We start from the raw sequence: 19162 nt of genomic DNA, 5'->3' as shown, positions 1-19162 counted from the left end.
GAATATGAAATCCTGAGCATCCTCTGAGGGGGTGCCACTATATGTGGTTGTGAAGAGCTTGGTGAAACAATCAAGCCTCCACAAAGCATCCGCGGACATAGCCGCACCATCGCTGGACTGAGCCACAATACCTGGCTGGGCTGCCACAGCTGGCTGAACTGCTGGAACCTGAGCCTGAGGAGCTACCGGCTCTGGAGTACGAGTATCGGGAGTCTAAACTCCTCCCCCAGCTGAGATATGCCTGGAGCTACGGGAAGCAAACCCGCTCTAAAAATGCCCTCCATAAAGCCTACCAGTCGGACCAAGGCGTCCTGAAGCACTGGAGTGGCTATGAAACCCTCTGGAATCTGAGCTGGGCCCACCGAAGCTGCTGGAGATGGAACCCCTTCGTCGTAGTAAACATGAGGCTCCACCTCTGGGACTGTCGTTCAAGGCTGAGCTCTGCCCCAGCCTCGGGCTCTGGCACGTCCTCGACCTCGCCCCCTGCCCCTGATAGGAGTTGCTGCTGGGGGCTCGGGCTGCTGCACGGTAGAAGAGGAAGCACATGTCCTCACCGTCTGCCAAAGAACAGAGTGGAAAGACAATCAGTACTTGAGAAACAGAATCGCACGACAAGAATGAACAAGTGAAGTTTTCCTAACTCAGTTGTCTCTGCGGGATAAATACAGACGTCTCCGTACCGATCCCTCAGACTCTACTGAGCTGTCTGTGGGTTGTGAGACCTAAGTAACCTAGTGCTCTGATACCAACTTGTCACGACCCGGATTTCCCACCATCGGGTGTCGTGATGGCGCCTACTATCGAAGCTAGGCAAGCCAAATATTTAAAACACCTTTCCTGCTTTCTTTCAAACAATAAAATAAATGAGACAAAATTTAAACGGAAGACTTTAAATCTAAAGCAACTGAAAACCAAAAGTGCGGAAGTTTAATACACATCACTACCTATGGTCTGGTGTCACTAGCTCACGGACTACTACAGAATACTACAAACAATGTCTGAAAGGGAATACATCATGTTTGTCTGATACAAGATGAACAAACGAAAACATGGAAAGGGGCTTCGGCCTGCGAACGCCAGCAAGGCTACCTCGAGAGTCCCTAGACTGAAGATAGCATCTAGAAGTCCTACTGCTGTGGTCCGTAAGCTGTTCCCTGATCTGTGCACAAAAATGTACAGAGTGTAGCATCAGCACATCTGACCCCATGTGCTGGTAAGTGTCTGGCCTAACCCCGGCAAAGTAGTGACGAGGCTAGACAGGACCTACCACAATTAACCTGTACAGATATATATACAAGTGCAAGAAGACAATAACAAGATAATACAAAGTAAAGCTAGGAGGGGACATGCCATCGGGGAGTAACAGATAAAAATGAAATATCGGAAATAAACAGAAGAAACTCCGGTTCCCATGATATATAGTGGAAGGCGTGCCACACGATCCCACAATATCATTTGTAAGTGGACGGCGTGCCACACGATCCCATAATATCATTTGTAAGTGGACGGCATGCCACACGATCCCAATTTTCATATATAAGTGGACGGCGTGCCACACGATCCCATAATATCATTTATAAGTGGACGGCTTGCCACACGATCGCAATGTTCATATATAAGTGGACGGCGTGCCACACGATCCCATAATATCATTTGTAAGAGGACGACGTACCACACGATCCCATAATATCATTTATAAGTGGACGGCGTGCCACACGATCCCATAATATCATATATAATTGAACGGCGTGCCACACGATCCCAATGTTCATATATAAGTGGACGGCGTGCCACACAATCCCATAATATCATTTGTAAGTGGACGGCGTGCCACATGATCCCATAATATCATTTATAAGTGGACGGCATGCCACACGATCCCAATGTTCATATATAAGTGGACGACGTGCCACACGATCCCACAATAACATATATAAGTGGACGGCGTGCCACACTATCCCAATGTTCATATATAAGTGGACGGCATGCCACACAATCCCATAATATCATATATAAGTGGACGGCGTGCCACACGATCCCATAATATAACTCGAACCATCTGATTTTGTAAGGAGAGTCCCACTAGGGGAAATCAACAACATATCACTCTAACCCGGGAAGAGTACATCTAACAACCCAAAATATCCCGGCGAGGGAGAGTATATATATCGGTCTACACATCCCGGCAAGGGAGTAATCACAACACATTCTCTTTTTAAATCCCTTCTTCCTCAACTAACACCATTCATGTTCGAGCTAACGCTCCAAAAGTACACCAATCACAGTTTTACCTCAACCGTTCACATTATTAGAAACACATCAAATAAACAAGGAGATTGTGTCACGTTATTCGAATTAAAAGCAATTAAGACTCACGGTCATGCTAGACTCCGGTGCATAGATAACCGTCACCATGCCTATACACCGTACTCCACATTAGCAAGTAGCAAGTAACATCCTAATCCTATTCCCTCAAGCCAAAGTTAGAACAAACACTTACCTCGAATGCTCCAAACTCAACTCACGCTTCTAGTATAGCTTTACCTCTTGATTCTACCACCAATCCGCTCGAATCTAGTCATAAGTTACTTAATCACATTAATAATTACTAAATGAATCACTCCCCATGCATGAAAAATAAATTTTACAAGGTTTTTCCCAAAATGGTCAAAACACACCCGGACCCACGTGGTTGAAACATGAGGTTCGGACCAAAACCCGGTTACCCATTCTCCCACGAATCCAAATATATGCTTTGTTTTGAAATCGGACCCCAAATTGAGGTCCAACTCCTCAATTTGTAGAAAACCTAGGTTCTACCCAAAACACCCAATTTCCCCCATGAAAATCTTTGTTTTGAAGTTGAAATCATGTTAAAAGATGTTAAGAAGTGAAGAAAATGAGTAAGAAATCACTTACCAATCGTTTTGAAGAAGAAAAGTTGTTTGGAAAATCGCCTCTTAGGTTTTGGGTTTTTGAAAAGTGGAAAAAATGACTGAAAATCCCGAATTTATACATTTTGCTGGGGGCTGGCGCGGACCGCACAGAAATGGACGCGGCCGCGCCGAGGGAGGGGAGAAGTGGGCTCTCTTTGAACCCACCCAGCGCGGACCGCACTGATTTGGTGCACGGCCGCGCTGGTCGACCCTCTGAACCCCACCACGCGGACCGTACAGAAAAGCACCGCGGCCGCGTGGCTGCCAGCGCGGACCGCGCGGAAATGGCCGCGGCCGCGCTGGGCCTGCAACATCTGAACCTGTATATTTTTCTAAGTCTAAGACCTCTCGGGCCCTACTCAAAACTCACCCGAGCCCTCGGGGCTCCAAACCAAACATTCATATGATCTCGAAAACACCTTACAGACTTACTCGTGCGATCAAATCGCCAAAATAACATCATATACATAGGATCAAGCCTCAAAATACATGATTTTCTTTCAACTTTCATAAAAACTCAAATTCCCCATTTTAAGTCCGAAACACGTCATATGACGTCCGTCTTTAGCCAAACTTTACAGATAGTGCTTAAAACATATCTAAGACTCGTGCCGGGCGTCGGAACCAAAATACGAGCCCGATACCACAGATTTCTGATCAATTTTCTTCTTCATTTTTCTTAATTAATTTCAGAAAACAATATCACACAAAAATTTATTTCTCGGGCTTGGGACCTCGGAATTTGATTCCGGGTACACTCCCAAGTTCCATATTTTTTTACGGACCCTCCGGGACCGTCGAATCACAGGTCCAGGTCCGTTTTACCCAAAATGTTTACCGAAGTCAATATTATGCATATTAATATCAAAATTTATCAAATGTTTCACAAAATCCGCATATTCTAACATAAAAACTTTCCGACTACGCGCCCGAACTGCGCACGCAAATTGAGGCAACTGAAAGCGAGGTTTTAAGGGCCTCGAAAGCATGGAACTAGGAAGAATTTCGAAGATGACCCTTTGGGTCGTCACAAATGTTTTAGAAAATACTAATATGTAGTCAATATAAACGATGATAAAATATAGATAAGAGTTAAAAATATCATTCATAATTTTCTGAAATTCAGAAGGGGCATTTTTTAAACCAAATGGCATGACATTCCATTCATATTTACCAAATGGAACATTAAAAGCAGTTCTATAAGTATGCTCTTTAAAAATTTGAATTTTCCAATACCCAGATTTTAAATCGAATTTTGAAAATATATTTGCGTCATATAATCTAGATACCAAGTCCCTTTTTATTGGGGATAGGATATCTAATCCATTTCAGATGTTTATTCAATGGTTTGTAATTTATAACTAATCTAGGAATACCACGTTCCTTTTCTGCAGCATTATTAACATAAAAGGCAGAACATGACCAAGGAGATTTTGAGGGTTTTATCAAACCCTTTTGTGACAAGCTGTCAATCTCGTTTTTGCAGAATTCGACTAATTCAGCATTCATCTGGCAAGGTTGAGATTTAGTAGGGATATCATCCTCGGAGAAGTTTTCCTCGTAAGGAAGAGTTACAATATGCCTTTTTCGGTTCCAAAAAGCACTAGGGTTATCGCCGCAAATATCAACAATCATTTGTTCAGCAATCAATTTAATCTTTTGCTGAACCTTAGAAGATTGTAAAGTATCGAATATATTCAAGCTCAATATTTCTAATTATAATGAATCAACATGCTTTTGTTTCATATTAATCAAGGCGTTAATATATCTAGTTACGGGATCTGTAACAAAAGAATAACTTATCTATTTATCTTGATAAGCAGCAGAAAAACCCTGTGCATCTATGTTATTAAAAGGGTAAATAGCATTAATAAAAGGGGTTCCAAGTATAATCGGAGGGTATAACTGGTTTTTTACCAAAAAGAAGAAATGAGGAATACAAACTCTATTTTGGCAAATACGAGTATTTGGTAATTTATACTCTATATCTAAAGCATGACCAGAAGCAGATTTTACCAAATGAGTGGTCTTTTGAAAATATTTAGTAGGAACAAGACCCTCTTGAATACAACTTACATCTGCTCCACTATCAATTATTGCTACATCAGTTAAAGAGAAAGTATTATCAATCAAGATAGTACATTTTATGTACCACTTATGAGTCGTAACAAATTGCATCATTCCTAAAAACATATCAGAATTTTCATTAATCGAACCAATCTGATCAGAAATTTCTTTTCCCTTTTCATTAGAAGATTCAGAAATTCCTTTAGCCGAAAAATCAGTTAGAGAATTATTTTTCTCAATTTGAGTAATCCGGTGAGCAGAAATCATTTGATTTTGTTTAAGAGACTTAATATCTCTTTTCAAATTCTCAATTTCGATTTTCAAATCCTCAAAAGAAGCATCTCTGCTAGGTGTACTGGACTTATGAAGTCGTTTATTAATTTCAGACAAAGAATAAGGCGCAAAATGTTCAAATTCGTTCTTATATTTTTCAAAAGGTTTTGAACTACTAGAACTAGAACTTGTAGCTAAATTAATATTTTTTTCACAAAGTTTTTCATCGGTAACTTTTTTTAAAAGTTCTATTACATTATCAGATGTAATAGTTTTCATATTCAAATCATGAAATTGTGATTGTAATTTATAAAATTCGTCATCATCACAAGTACAAATATCACCTTTGCAAGTTATGCAAGAAGTATCAACATTTTTCTCACTATCAGATAAATCAATTAAATCAACTTCATCCCCAGATTCAGTCTCAGAGTAATAGTCAGATTCTGATCCAGAAGTGTATAACAAGCTATAAACCTTATCGCGTAACTCATCATCGAGTTCTAAGGTTTTCAGCTTTTGAAGCTTGCAATTTGGAGAAATATGACCAAACTTTTCACACTTATAACACTTAATATCAGCGAGATCTCTTTTTGATCTATTCTTCGTAAATCGAGTAGATTTCTGATGCACTTTTCTAGTATCACGCTCTTCCTTAGACCTATATCTAGACCTCTTTTTCTTATACGGGCTATCCGGGTTAGGATACCTATGATATCTGTTTTTCTTCTTCTTCCTACTTTGAGTAGAGGTTTCGGGTAAACCGAACTGGGTACAGACGTCACCTAATTGGGATTTCTCTTTAAGCTTATTAATCTTAAGCTGTCTAGAAAGCTTTAGCTCATTACACAATTAATCCTTATTGTGTACATACTCCTATAAGTTTACCATAGGTATAATTACCATACTGAATTTCACCCTAACTACCCCTTAATACTTTCCTTACCCTTTCACGAAATAAGGAAGGGAGGCCGTCTATAAACTTAGCTTTCCAATGCTCATATTTATTCTCGGGTAGTTCCATAACCCTACTCATAAAAGTATCTTTATACCATCTAAATTCACTAAGGGTCTTACATCTAAGCCCATTAAGTAAGGTTCTGATGGTCTCATGATTTGAGGTAAATCTACCATTGAAATGCTCTAAAATTGTAAGGATAAGGGTATACACTGCATCTTCTCTACCCTTAACTAGAGCCATACCTATATTATCAACACCCTCGTCTACGGCTGTAGCATTAATAACGAAAGCCTTTTCTTCAACAGATAAATAATTATCCCACCAGCCACGAAGTTGGCCAGTAAAGCCTGCAATAATCATTTTGCAAATAGTTCTATCCGTATTTTTAACACTTTTGCAGATAGTCGAATACATAAGCATTCTATGTACGAGAATGGTTAATTGTCTATCAGTTAAACCATCAAGATTCCATTCATAAATTTCGGAACCGCTATAAGACGTATTAGTCTGATTCCAATCGCGTTCCTCAATCAACACATCTTCATTGAATTCTCTATTCCGTGGATTCACAAATGGACCCCTGAATTGGGGTTTACTGAAGTACAGATTCCTTGCTTATACAAGGTCTTCTACAATAATTTTTGGGATAAGTTGATGAGGAATGATCCCAAGACAAAATTATTATATGGCCAAGAATTATTGGATTCCATTTCAGCACAGATCCAATTATATTCGACTACTCCCCAGAAGACAATATTTGACGACAGCTCAGTCAGGCATATTGCTAGACGAATCTCTGTTCAAGAAGGAGTTAAGACACAAATAATAAATAAATATCTAGAAGAAGTAAAACGAAATCTACTTCAAACTATAAACCAGACTGAAAGGTCAGACACATTAATGCACTATGAAACAAGTGGCGATGATATCGCAGAAGAAGATTCCCAGCCAATACAACCGGAAGTAATATTATCCGACAAAAACATGGACAAGGTGGAAAATTTCCTCCAACAAATGAATGATTTAGACAGAAGAGGACTTTGACTAAAAGCCACCAAAAACCCCACATAACAGTAGATACACTGTTTTCAACAGTATTTGTTTGAGGGTTGACTTTAACCCTTTCAACCAGCTTATTACTACCTTTACTAGTAATAGTGTGTAAAGAGGCTGCTCGATTGCGAGCTGGACCGTAGACTGGTTCAACATGAGAGATATGTTGAATAGCAGGTAGAAGTCTATGATTAGAGAATGAATGCCTATTATAAATAGTATACTTATCATCAAATTGAATACAAATCCTACCATCCGGATTTTGAGTAACATGCGAATATTCAGTATTTGACAAGTCATTAGTAATCTGACTTGGGGATATAACCAAATTTAAAGTCCAATTAGTTGGGAAATTAATTTCTTCCCACCTAATAGGTCTCCTAGTGGTGACCTTGGACCTTGCAAAATTGGTTTCTACCAGTATGGTCTGATATGATGTATCGTATAACTTATGTGTCTAGCAGTTCTAACTGTGAAAGGGATAGCCCTTTCGACAACTTCAGCGGGCTTTAATGTCACAGCTGGCTAGACGTAGCCACTAAGGCAAAGCCAATAAGAGTAGTACCAGAGCCGACTGTACCACAATCTTGGAACCAAGCCAAGAAACTATATTAAAATTCCTTTATATTTTGAAAGAGTCTGGATTCTTTATGGTTAATATGCAAGAGAAATTAGTTCTTCAACATAGATATGAATTCGTTTAGCCGGACATAGTCACGGCTGGGGAGAGAAACAAAGTAATTAAATACTTATAAAAATTAAAATAAACAAATACCATTAAGGCCGAGATGCAAGGCCCTGAAGATGGTGAACTGAACTTCGAAACTTTATTTACTTCAACTGATTTACAAAATGAAGAAGCTAAGAAGCTAAAAGTCTTTACAAGAGAGAGAGAGAGAGTTCTTAGAGAGAGAGGGGTTTTTACAATCTACCTCTTCAAATGAAGAGCTCCTCTATTTAAAGAAAGAAAAAAGAAACATAAAGAATCTTTAAATAGTAAATTGGGTCCCACATCTGGGTCCCTATACAGTGTTTCTACTGTTGAGAACAATGTATCTACTGTTGTGTGGGGTCTTTGGCGGCTTTTAGTCAAAGTCCTCTTCTGTCTAAATCATTCATTTGTTGGAGGAAATTTTCCACCTTGTCCATGTTTTTGTCGGATAATATTACTTCCAGTTGTATTGGCCGGGAATCTTCTTCTGCGATATCATCGCCACTTGTTTCACTGTGCATTGATGTGTCAGACCTTTCAGTCTGGGTTATAGTTTGAAGTAGATTTCTTTTTACTTCTTCCAGATATTTATTTATTAATTGTGTCTTATCTCCTTCTTGAACAGAGATTCGTCTAGTAATATGCCTGACTGAGCTGTCGTCAAATATTGTCTTCTGGGGAGTAGTTGAATATAATTGGATCTGTGTTGAAATGGAATCCAATAATTCTTGGCCATATACCAATTTTGTCTTGGGATCATTCTTCATCAACTTATCCCAAAAATTATTGTAGAAGACCCTGTATAAGCAAGGAATCTGTTCTTCAGTAAACCCCAATTCGGGGTCCATTTGTGATTCCACGGAATAGAGAATTCAATGAAGAAGTATATCTGATCAATCTTTTCTAAATAACAGATATGATCTGTATGATATAAATTTGTTAAGAATGGAGAAATTTTTGTCCATTCTTTGTATAACTTAAGAAATGGCTCAGGCAAGATCTTTGTTGTGGGGCCGTGATGTTCCCACCAGTTCAGAAACCAATTAGGGATAAGGTTCTGCAAATATCTTTGCACATATTTTAATAAACCAAGTGTGTTTATGTCTATCATTGTTGTAATATAAGACTCTATCGAATGCCTGGATATAATCCCAGTATGTAAAATTCATGGGTGATTTATTAAGGTTTATCTGCCTCCCTTTCATTGTGGATAACACCCATTCTTCAACAGATATAATCTGTTTGATAATAATTTTTGAGAAGTTATAAACGTTCTCACTTGTGTTATAACCGGAAAAGTGCTGGAATTCTGCACTTCCTGTGCTGATGAGGATGGTCTCATAATAAGCGCGGGTTTTATATGATTCACCCGGGTAGTATAACCCATTAATCAGGTATCTCTGGAATATCTTCCATGGTTCATCCTTTCGCTGAATCTCAGAGTTTTCTAGGAGAAATATTATTTCTTTCTTTGGTAATTTTTCGTAGGACTTGATATCATCGTTGTCCTCTTGGAGATTGAAGCAAATGTATTACTTTGCTTTTTGGCAGCCAAATATGCCTGTAGATGACCGTATAATGGATTATCTTATGGAATATCATCCAGATGTATAGACATACCTGATGAAGAATCTCCTTTATGAAATATTTTTGAGTTTATTAAACTTTTTTTCCTACTTGTATCACTAGGGAATTTGATGAGGATCCGTATGACGATCCTTGAGAATATGATCTACTAGGGGAAGATCTCCCCTACCTCTGCCTATGGTGGCCTATGATGGGTCCATTCTGCATAAATAACAAGTCAATTTTGAAAGGTAGAAGAGGTAATCCAACATATTATCCCTAACAATTTTAACATAAATATGAAAACGCATAATCATGAATAGAAGAATTATTTTCAATCAGGTTATCAACGATATCTTCAATTATCAAATCAATTATGAGACTTTGTAGATCTCGATATAATCTAACCACTTTAAGGATAGTAATTAATAATTCTTCATCTAGAAAAGTCATATTGAAATTCATAATTAATCAAGGTATTCTCGGGATAAGAAATCCGGAAGGGAATTATCAATTCCTTTTTTGTATTGAATTTCAAAATAAAAAGGCGCAAGTTGAGCTTGCCATCTAGCAAATATTAATTTAGACGCATCATGTTTGAAATCTTTTTCAAACATATATTTAACAGATTGAGCATCAGTTTTTATTAAAAACTTTTGATTATATAAATCGTATTGAAATTTTAAAACACATTTAACAGTAGTCAACATTTCATGAGCCACAGTAGCATATTTCTTCTGGGCTTCGGTCCATTTACCATAGTGAAATCTTATCAGGTATTCACTCTTATTGTTGGGATTCACTTGTTTTAAAATCCCACCGTAGCCAACGTTGGATGCATCGGTCTCGATAATATTTTGCCATGTAGGATTAGCAAGAGTTAAGCAAGGTAAAGACTTAACACGCTGTTTAATACTTTTGACCAACTCAGTATGCTGGTCAGTCCAAGGCTGCTTATGATCCTTTTTCAGCCTGTCGTATAGAGGGGCTAGATCACGAGATAAACTTTTGTAGAAAGGAGATATATAATTCAAACTTCCCAAAAATCTTTGTAATTGAGTCCTGTCAGTAATAACATCAGGAAATTTTGAGGCAAAATCAATCGATCTTTGTATCGGGGTAATTTTTCCTTGGCAAATATTATGACCTAAAAATCGAACATTTGTTTGGAATAGACTCATTTTTGGTTTAGAAATTACTAAACCATTTTGTATTACAATTTTCTTAAAAATATCAAGATGCTTAATATGCATCTCTAATGTTTTAGAAAATACTAATATGTCGTCAATATAAACGATGATAAAATCTAGATAAGAGTTAAAAATATCATTCATAATTTTCTGAAATTCAGAAGGGGCATTTTTTAAACCGAATGGCATGACATTCTATAAGTATGCTCTTTAAAAATTTGAATTTGCCAATATCCAGATTTTAAATCGAATTTTGAAAATATATTGGCGTCATATAATCTAGATAGCAAGTCCCTTTTATTGGGGATAGGATATCTAATCCATTTCAGATGTTTACTCAATGGTTTGTAATTTATAACTAATCTAGGAATACCACGTTCCTTTTCTACAGCATTATTAACATAAAAGGCAGAACATGACCAAGGAGATTTTGAGGGTTTTATCAAACCCTTTTGTAACAAGCTGTCAATCTCGTTTTTGCAGAATTCGACTAATTCAGCATTCATCTGGCAAGGTCGAGATTTAGTAAGGATATCATCCTCAGAGAAGTTTTCCTCGTAAGGAAGAGTTACAATATGCCTTTTTCGGTTCCAAAAGGCACTAGCGTCATCGGCGCAAACATCAACAACCATTTGTTCAGCAATCAATTTGATCTTTTGTTGAACCTTAGCAGATTGTAAAGTATCGAATATGTCACGACCTGGATTACCCACCATCGGGTGTCGTGATGGCGCCTACTATCAGAGCTAGGCAAGCCAAATGTTTAAAACACCTTTCCTGTTTTCTTTCAACAATATAATAAGCGAGACAAAAATCTAAGCGGAAGACTTTAAATTTAAAACAACTGAAAACCAAAAGTGCAGAAGTTTGGACCAAATTGCTACCCAGAGTTTGGTGTCACTAGCTCACAGACTACTACAGAATGCTACAAACAATGTCTGAAAGGAAAATACATCATGTTCTTCTGATACAAGATAAACAAATGAAAAACATGGAAAGGGACTTCGGCCTGCGAACGCCGGCTAGGATAGCTCGAGAGTCCCTGGACTGAAGATAGCTCCGAAAGCTGCTCCCTGATCTGTGCACAAAAATGCACAGAGTGCAGCATCAGCACAACCGACCTGTCACGACCCAAATCCCGGTCGTGATGGCGCCCAGCACACTACTAGGCAAGCCCGACCATTATTCAACACCTAACCCAATTTATCAAAAATAGCGGAAAGAAATATCAATTAAGCAAGATTAAAGTACTGAAGAATTTAACAAAATACACAATATAATCTTACTAGGACCCGGTGTCACGAATCTGAGACTCTAGAATACAGAATATCATCCTAATACACGGTATATCCAAAGTGCGATAATGCGGAAATAAAGAGATAGGATAGGAGAGAGAAGATCAATGGCTGCGAACGCCGTGCAGCTACCTCGATACTCCCAGAAGCTGGATCTGCTGATCATCTGGATCTACTGAGCCTGAGACTGCCCTGGATCTGCACACAAGGTGCAGGGAGTAAAGTGAGTACTCTGACCCAGTGAGTAGTAAAAGTAATTACAGTCCGAAGATAAGAAATCCCAGTAAATACACAAAGTAAGCTAAAATCCAAATATACAGCAACATATGGAACTGAGCAGCTAAACAATAGTATAAATAGAAATACATGAATGCAATGCAATGCATATGATGGTACATTCCAGTACCCACTGCGGCGTGCATCCCGAGCCATCCATATTTATTTATCATCGACGACGCTTACTGGGGGTGTGTACAGACTCCGGAGGGGCTCCTATAGCCCAAGCGCAATATCTTGGTCAATCATTGTTACCTAACCGGTCAGCCATTGTTACCTGACCAATTTATATCATACAGTGCCATTGTTACCACTGTTCAAGTATATCATCCAGTGTCATTGTTACCACTATTTCAAGTATATCACACAGTGTCATTGTTACCACTGTTTCAAGTATATCACACAGTGTCATTGTTACCATTGTTTCAAGTATATCACGCAGTGTCATTGTTACCACTGTTTCAAGTCACTTTATAATCAGTCCAGAAAATAATATAATAAGACCCTTGGGCATTTACAAAACAGAAGTTCCCAGCACGAAATACATTTTAAAATATCATTTAAGTTTTCAACACTTAGAATTATGGCTGAGTTTGCAAAACAGCATTTAAAACCTTGGACTAAAATTAAATGATATGCAAATCATGCTAAGCAGTAATATCAATCCTCGAAGGATTTTACAAATCGGCACAAGGCCCCAAACATGGCATCAAGCCCAGTAATATCAATGAAGTATGTGTATCAATCACCAGTATAGTATAAACATCACACGGGATGGACCAAGTCACAATCCCCAATAGTATCCGACCCCGCACTCGCCATGGAGTGCATGTCACGCCTCAATATAGCGTTACGATGTGAAAGTCCGAGGTTTCAAACCCTCAGAACAACATTTACATCTATTACTCACCTCAAGATGGCCAAAAGTCTACTCCGCGATGCCCTTTCCTTTCGAATCGACCTCCTCGCGCGTCGAATCTTGCCAAACCCACAAGGAATATATTACAATAGGCTAAGGGAATATAACTCAATCGAAATGACTCGAAAAATATCGAAAATCACGAAATTTGCAAAACCCGAGCCCCGGGCCCACTTCTCGAAAAATTACGAAAGTCACATCACCGGATTCCTCGTCTCTCCACGAGTCCGTACATATAAAATTTACCAAAATCGGAGTTCAACTGACCCCTCAAATCTTCATTTTAGAATTTCAATCTCAAGTCCAAATTTCTTATAATTTGTCTATGTTTTCATGGATTTCAAGGATGATTCTTCAATAAAATCATGTATTTAACTCATAAAACTTACCTCCAATCGATCTCAGTTGAAACTCCCTTCAATCCCCGTCCAAAAACACTTCCAAAATTTGTCCGAGCCTCATGGGATCCCAACAAAGTATACTAACAAGTCCCATAATATGACAAAAACATAGTTGTTCCTTCGAATCACCAAAAACAACGCAAAAATACTAAATTCACCACGGATTCAAGCCTATGAACTTTGAAACTTCAAATTTTCACATCCGATGTCGAAACACGTCAAAACTAGTCCGAATGATCCCAGATTTTGGAGACAAGTCCAAACTGACATAACGAAGCTACAGCAACTCTCGGAATTCCATTCCGAACCTCGGATCAAAATCTTACCTATCAACCGGAATTCGCCAAAATACTAACTTTACCGATTCAAGCTTAATTCTACACCGGTCATCACAAAAATATTCCGGACACACTCCTAAGTCCCAAATCACCTAACAAATCTATCCGAACCATAAAATTCGCATTTCGAGCGCTCTAACACATAAGTCAATATCCAGTTGACTTTTTCAACTTAAGCTTCCTTAAAAGAGACTAAGTGTCTCAAACCTTACCAAAATCATTCAGGAATGACTTCAAATTTTGCACACAAGTCACATTCGACATTACGGACTTGCCCCAACTTTCAGAATCGCATTCCGACCCCGATATCAAAATTTCCACTTCCGGTCGAATTTACTCAAAAAACCTTCAAATTACTATATTTAGCCAAACAACTCCAAAATGACCTACGGACCTCTGAATTCACTTCCGATCGCGCTCCCAAATCCAGAATCACCATACGGAGCTACTCCCAGTCTCGGAATTCCAAACGGACATCAATAACACTGAAATGCATTTTAAGCCAAACTGATGCAATTTCTTCTAAAATGCTATCTTCCACAATAGGCGCCAAAACGCTCCCGGGTTATCCAAAACCCGATCCGGGCATACGCCCAAGTACGAAATCATCATACGAACCTGCTGGAACCTTCAGATCCCAATTCCGAGGTCTTTTACTCAAAATTCCAATCCTAGTTCATTTCTTCAATTTTAAGCTTTCAAAATGAGAATTTCCATTTAGATTTGACTCCAAACTTCCTGAATTTTAATTCTGACCATACACTCAAGTCAATATACCTGAGATGAAGCTGCTCATTGCCTCAAACTGCTGAATGACGCGCCGGAGCTCAAAACGACCGATCGGGTCGTTACACGACCCCATGTGCTGGTAAGTGCCTGGCCTAACCCCGACGAAGTAGTGACGAGGCTAGACAGGACCTACCACAATTAACCTGTACAGATATATATAACAAGTGCAAGAAAACAATAACAAGATAATACAAAGTAAATCTGGGAGGGGACATGCTATCGGGGAGTAACAGATAAAAATGAAGTATCGGAAATAAACAGAAGAAACTCCGGTTTCCATAATATATAAATATATATATTTATATATATAGTGGACGGCGTGCCACACGATCCCATAATATATAAGTGGACGGCGTGCCACACGATCCCATAATATCATATATAAGTGGACGGCGTGCCACACGATCCCATAATATTATATATAAGTGGACGGCGTGCCACACGATCCCATAATATCATATATAAGTGGACGGCATGCCACACGATCCCATAATATCATATATAAGTGGACGGCGTGCCACATGATCCCATAATATCATATATAAGTGGACGGCGTGCCACACGATCCCATAATATCATATATAAGTGGACGGCGTGCCACACGATCCCATAATATCATTTATAAGTGGACGACATGCCACACGATCCCATAATATCATATATAAGTAGACAGCGTGCCACACGATCCCATAATATCATATATAAGTGGACGGCGTGCCACACGATCCCATAATATCATATAATATCTGACTTCATATAATAGACCCCTTCAGGGGAAAATAACAACTCAATACCTTTAACCTGACAAGGGTACAGCTAACATCCCAAAATATCCTAACAAGGTAGAGTATATATCAGTCTACACATCCCGGCTAAAGAGTACTCACAACACATTCTCTTTTCAAATCACTTCTTCCTCAACTAACACATTCATGTTCGAGCTAACGCTCCAAAAGTACACCAATCACAATTCTACCTCAATCGTTCACATTATATGAAACTCATCAAGTAAACAAGGAGATTGTGTAACCTTATTCGAATTAAAAGCAATTAAGACCCACGGTCATGCTAGACTCCGGTGCATAGATAACTGTCACCATGCCTATACACCGTACTCCACATTAGCAAGTAGTAAATAACATCCTAATCCTATTCCCTCAAGCCAAAGTTAGAACAAACACTTACCTCGATGCCTTGAACACCACTCAAGTCTCAATTATAGCTTTACCTCTTGATTCCACCACCAATCCACTCGAATATAGTGATAAGTTACTTAATCCCATTAATAATTACTAAATGAATCACTCCCAATGCATGAGAATAATTTTTACAAGGTTTTTCCCAAAAAGGTCCAAAAACACCCCCGGACCCACATGGTCGAAACTCGAGGTTCGGATCAAAACCCGGTTACCCATTCTCCCACGAATCCAAATATATGCTTTGTTTTGAAACCGGATCCCAAATTGAGGTCCAACTCCTCAATTTGTAGAAAACCTAGGTTCTACCCAAAATACCCAATTTCCCCCATGAAAATCTTTGTTTTGAAGTTGAAATCATGTTAGAAATCACTTACCAATCGTTTTGTAGAAGAAAAGTTGTTTGGAAAATCGCCTCTTAGGTTTTGGGGTTTTTGAAAAGTGGAAAAATGACTAAAAATCCCGAATTTATACATTTTGCTGGGGGCTGGCGCAGACCAAACAGAAATGCACCGCGACCGCACCGAGGGATGGAAGAAGTGGGCTTCCTCTGAACCCACCCAGCGCGGACCGCACTGATTTGTTGCGCGGACGCACTGGTCGACCTGGCTACCCCCTCTGAACCCCACCACGCGGACCGTACAGAAAAGTGTCGCGGCTGCGTGGCTGCCAGCGCGGACCGCGCGGAAATGGCCGCGGCCGCGCCAGACCTGCAACACCTAAACCTGCATTTTTTTAAGTTTAAGACCTCCCGGGCCCCACTCGAAACTCACCCGAGCCCTCGGGGCTCCAAACCAAACATGCACACAACCTTAAAACATCTTACAGACTTACTCGTGCGATCAATCTCCAAGATAACATCATATACATAGAATCAAGCCTCAAAACACATGATTTTCTCTCAACTTTCATAAAACTCAAATTCCCCATTTTAAGTCCGCAACACGTCATATGACGTCCGTTTTTAGCCAAACTTTACAGATAGTGCTTAAAACATACTTAAGACTCATACCGGGCGTCGGAACCAAAATACGAGCCCGACACCACAGTTTTTCAATCAATTTTCTTCTTCATTTTCCTTAATTAATTTCAGAAAACAATTTCACACAAGAATTCATTTCTCGGGCTTGGGACCTCAGAATTTAATTCCGGGCACACGCCCAAGTCCCATATTTTTCTACGGACCCTCTGGGACTGTCGAATCAAAGGTCCGGGTCCGTTTATCCAAAATGATGACCGAAGTCAATATTATGCCTATTAATATCAAAATTCATCAAATTTCTCACAAAATTCGCATATTTCAACATAAAAGCTTTCCAGCTTCGCGCCCAGACTGCGCACGCAATATCAAGGAAACTAAAAGCGAGGTTTTCAAGGACTCAGAAGCACGGAACAAGGAAGAATTACGGTGATGACCCTTTGGGTCGTCACATTCTCCACCTCTAAAACAACCGTTCGTTCTCGAACGGACAAAAGAAGGAAGTACCTGAGTCGGGAAATAAATGAGGATAATAGCTCCGCATATCGGACACGGACTCCCAGGTCGATGCCTCAGGAGGCTGACCTCTCCACTGAACACGCACCGAAGGAAAACTCTTCGACCTCAACTGTCGAACCTGCCGGTCTAGAATAGCCATCGGCTCCTCTTCATATGACAGATCTTTGTCCAATTGAACAGTGCTGAAATCTAACACGTGCTATGGATTTCCGCGATACTTTCGGAGCATAGATACATGAAACATGGGATGCACAGCTAACAAGCTAGGTGGCAAGGCAAGTCTATAAGCCACCTCTCCCACACGATCAAGAATCTCAAATGGACCGATGAACATAGGGCTGAGCTTGCCCTTCTTCCCAAATCTCATCACGCCCTTCATAGGCGATACACGGAGCAATACCCGCTCCTCCACCATGAAAGCAACATCTCTGACCTTGCGGTCTACATAACTTTTTTGTCTAGACGGAGCTGTACGAAGTCTATCCTGAATAATCCTGACCTTGTCCAAGGCCTCCTGAACCAAATCAGTACCCAATAATTGAGCCTCTCCTGGCTCAAACCATCCAACTAGAGACCGACATCGCCTACCATACAACGCCTCATGCGGAGCCATCTGGATGGTGGACTGGTAGCTGTTGTTGTAGGCGAACTCTGCTAAAGGCAAAACTGGTCCCATGAGCCTCCAAAATCAATAACACAGGCTCGGAGCATGTCTTCAAGAATCTGAATAGTCCTCTCGGACTGACCGTCCGTCTGGGGGTGAAATATTGTACTCAACTCAACCTGGGTGCCCAACTCTCGCTGAACCGCTCTCCATAAATGCGAGATGAACTGCATACCCCGATCCGAGATGATAGATAGCGGCACCCCAAGAAGGCGAAAAATCTCCCTGATATAAATCTCGGCTAACCTTTCAGACGAATAGGTGGCTGCAACAGGAACAAAATGCGCTGACTTGGTCAGCCTATCAACAATGACCCAAACTGCATCAAACTTCTTCCGAGTCATCGGAAGTCCAGTAACGAAATCCATCGTAATCCTCTCCCACTTCCACTCGGGAAGTGCAATCTTCTGAAATAGACCACCAGGTCTTTGATGCTCGTACTTAACCTGCTAACAATTCAAACACCAAGCCACATGCGTAACGATGTCTTTCTTCATCTTACGCCACCAATAGTGCTGCCTCAGATCCTGATACATCTTCGCGGCACCGGGTGAATAGAATACCGAGAACTGTGGGCCTCCGCTAAGAACAACTCTCGAATCCCATCGACATTGGGCACACAAACTCGCCCTTGCAATCTCAATACGCCATCATCATCTAAGGTTACTTTCTTGGCACCTCCACGCTGCACCGTGTCTCTCAAGACACACAAATGGGGATCATCGAATTGCCGATCACGGATACGCTCCAATAACGAAGAACGAGCGACCATGCAAGATAATACTCGACTAGGATCAGAAATGTCCAACCTCACAAACTGATTGGCCAAAGCCTGAACGTCCAAAGCAAGCGGTCTCTCACCGACCGGAATATAAGCAAGACTGCCCATACTGACTGACTTCCTACTCAAGGCATCGACCACTACATTGGCCTTTCCCGGGTGATATAAGATAGTGATGTCATAATCTTTCAACAATTCCAACCACCTCCTCTGCCTCAAATTCAACTCCTTTTGCTTGAACAAATAC

The sequence above is a fragment of the Nicotiana tabacum genome, chromosome 5 (genome assembly GCF_000715075.1).
Source record: "Nicotiana tabacum cultivar K326 chromosome 5, ASM71507v2, whole genome shotgun sequence".
In the NCBI taxonomy this organism is placed as follows: Eukaryota; Viridiplantae; Streptophyta; class Magnoliopsida; order Solanales; family Solanaceae; genus Nicotiana; species Nicotiana tabacum.
Note: the sequence above shows the minus strand (reverse complement) of the source record.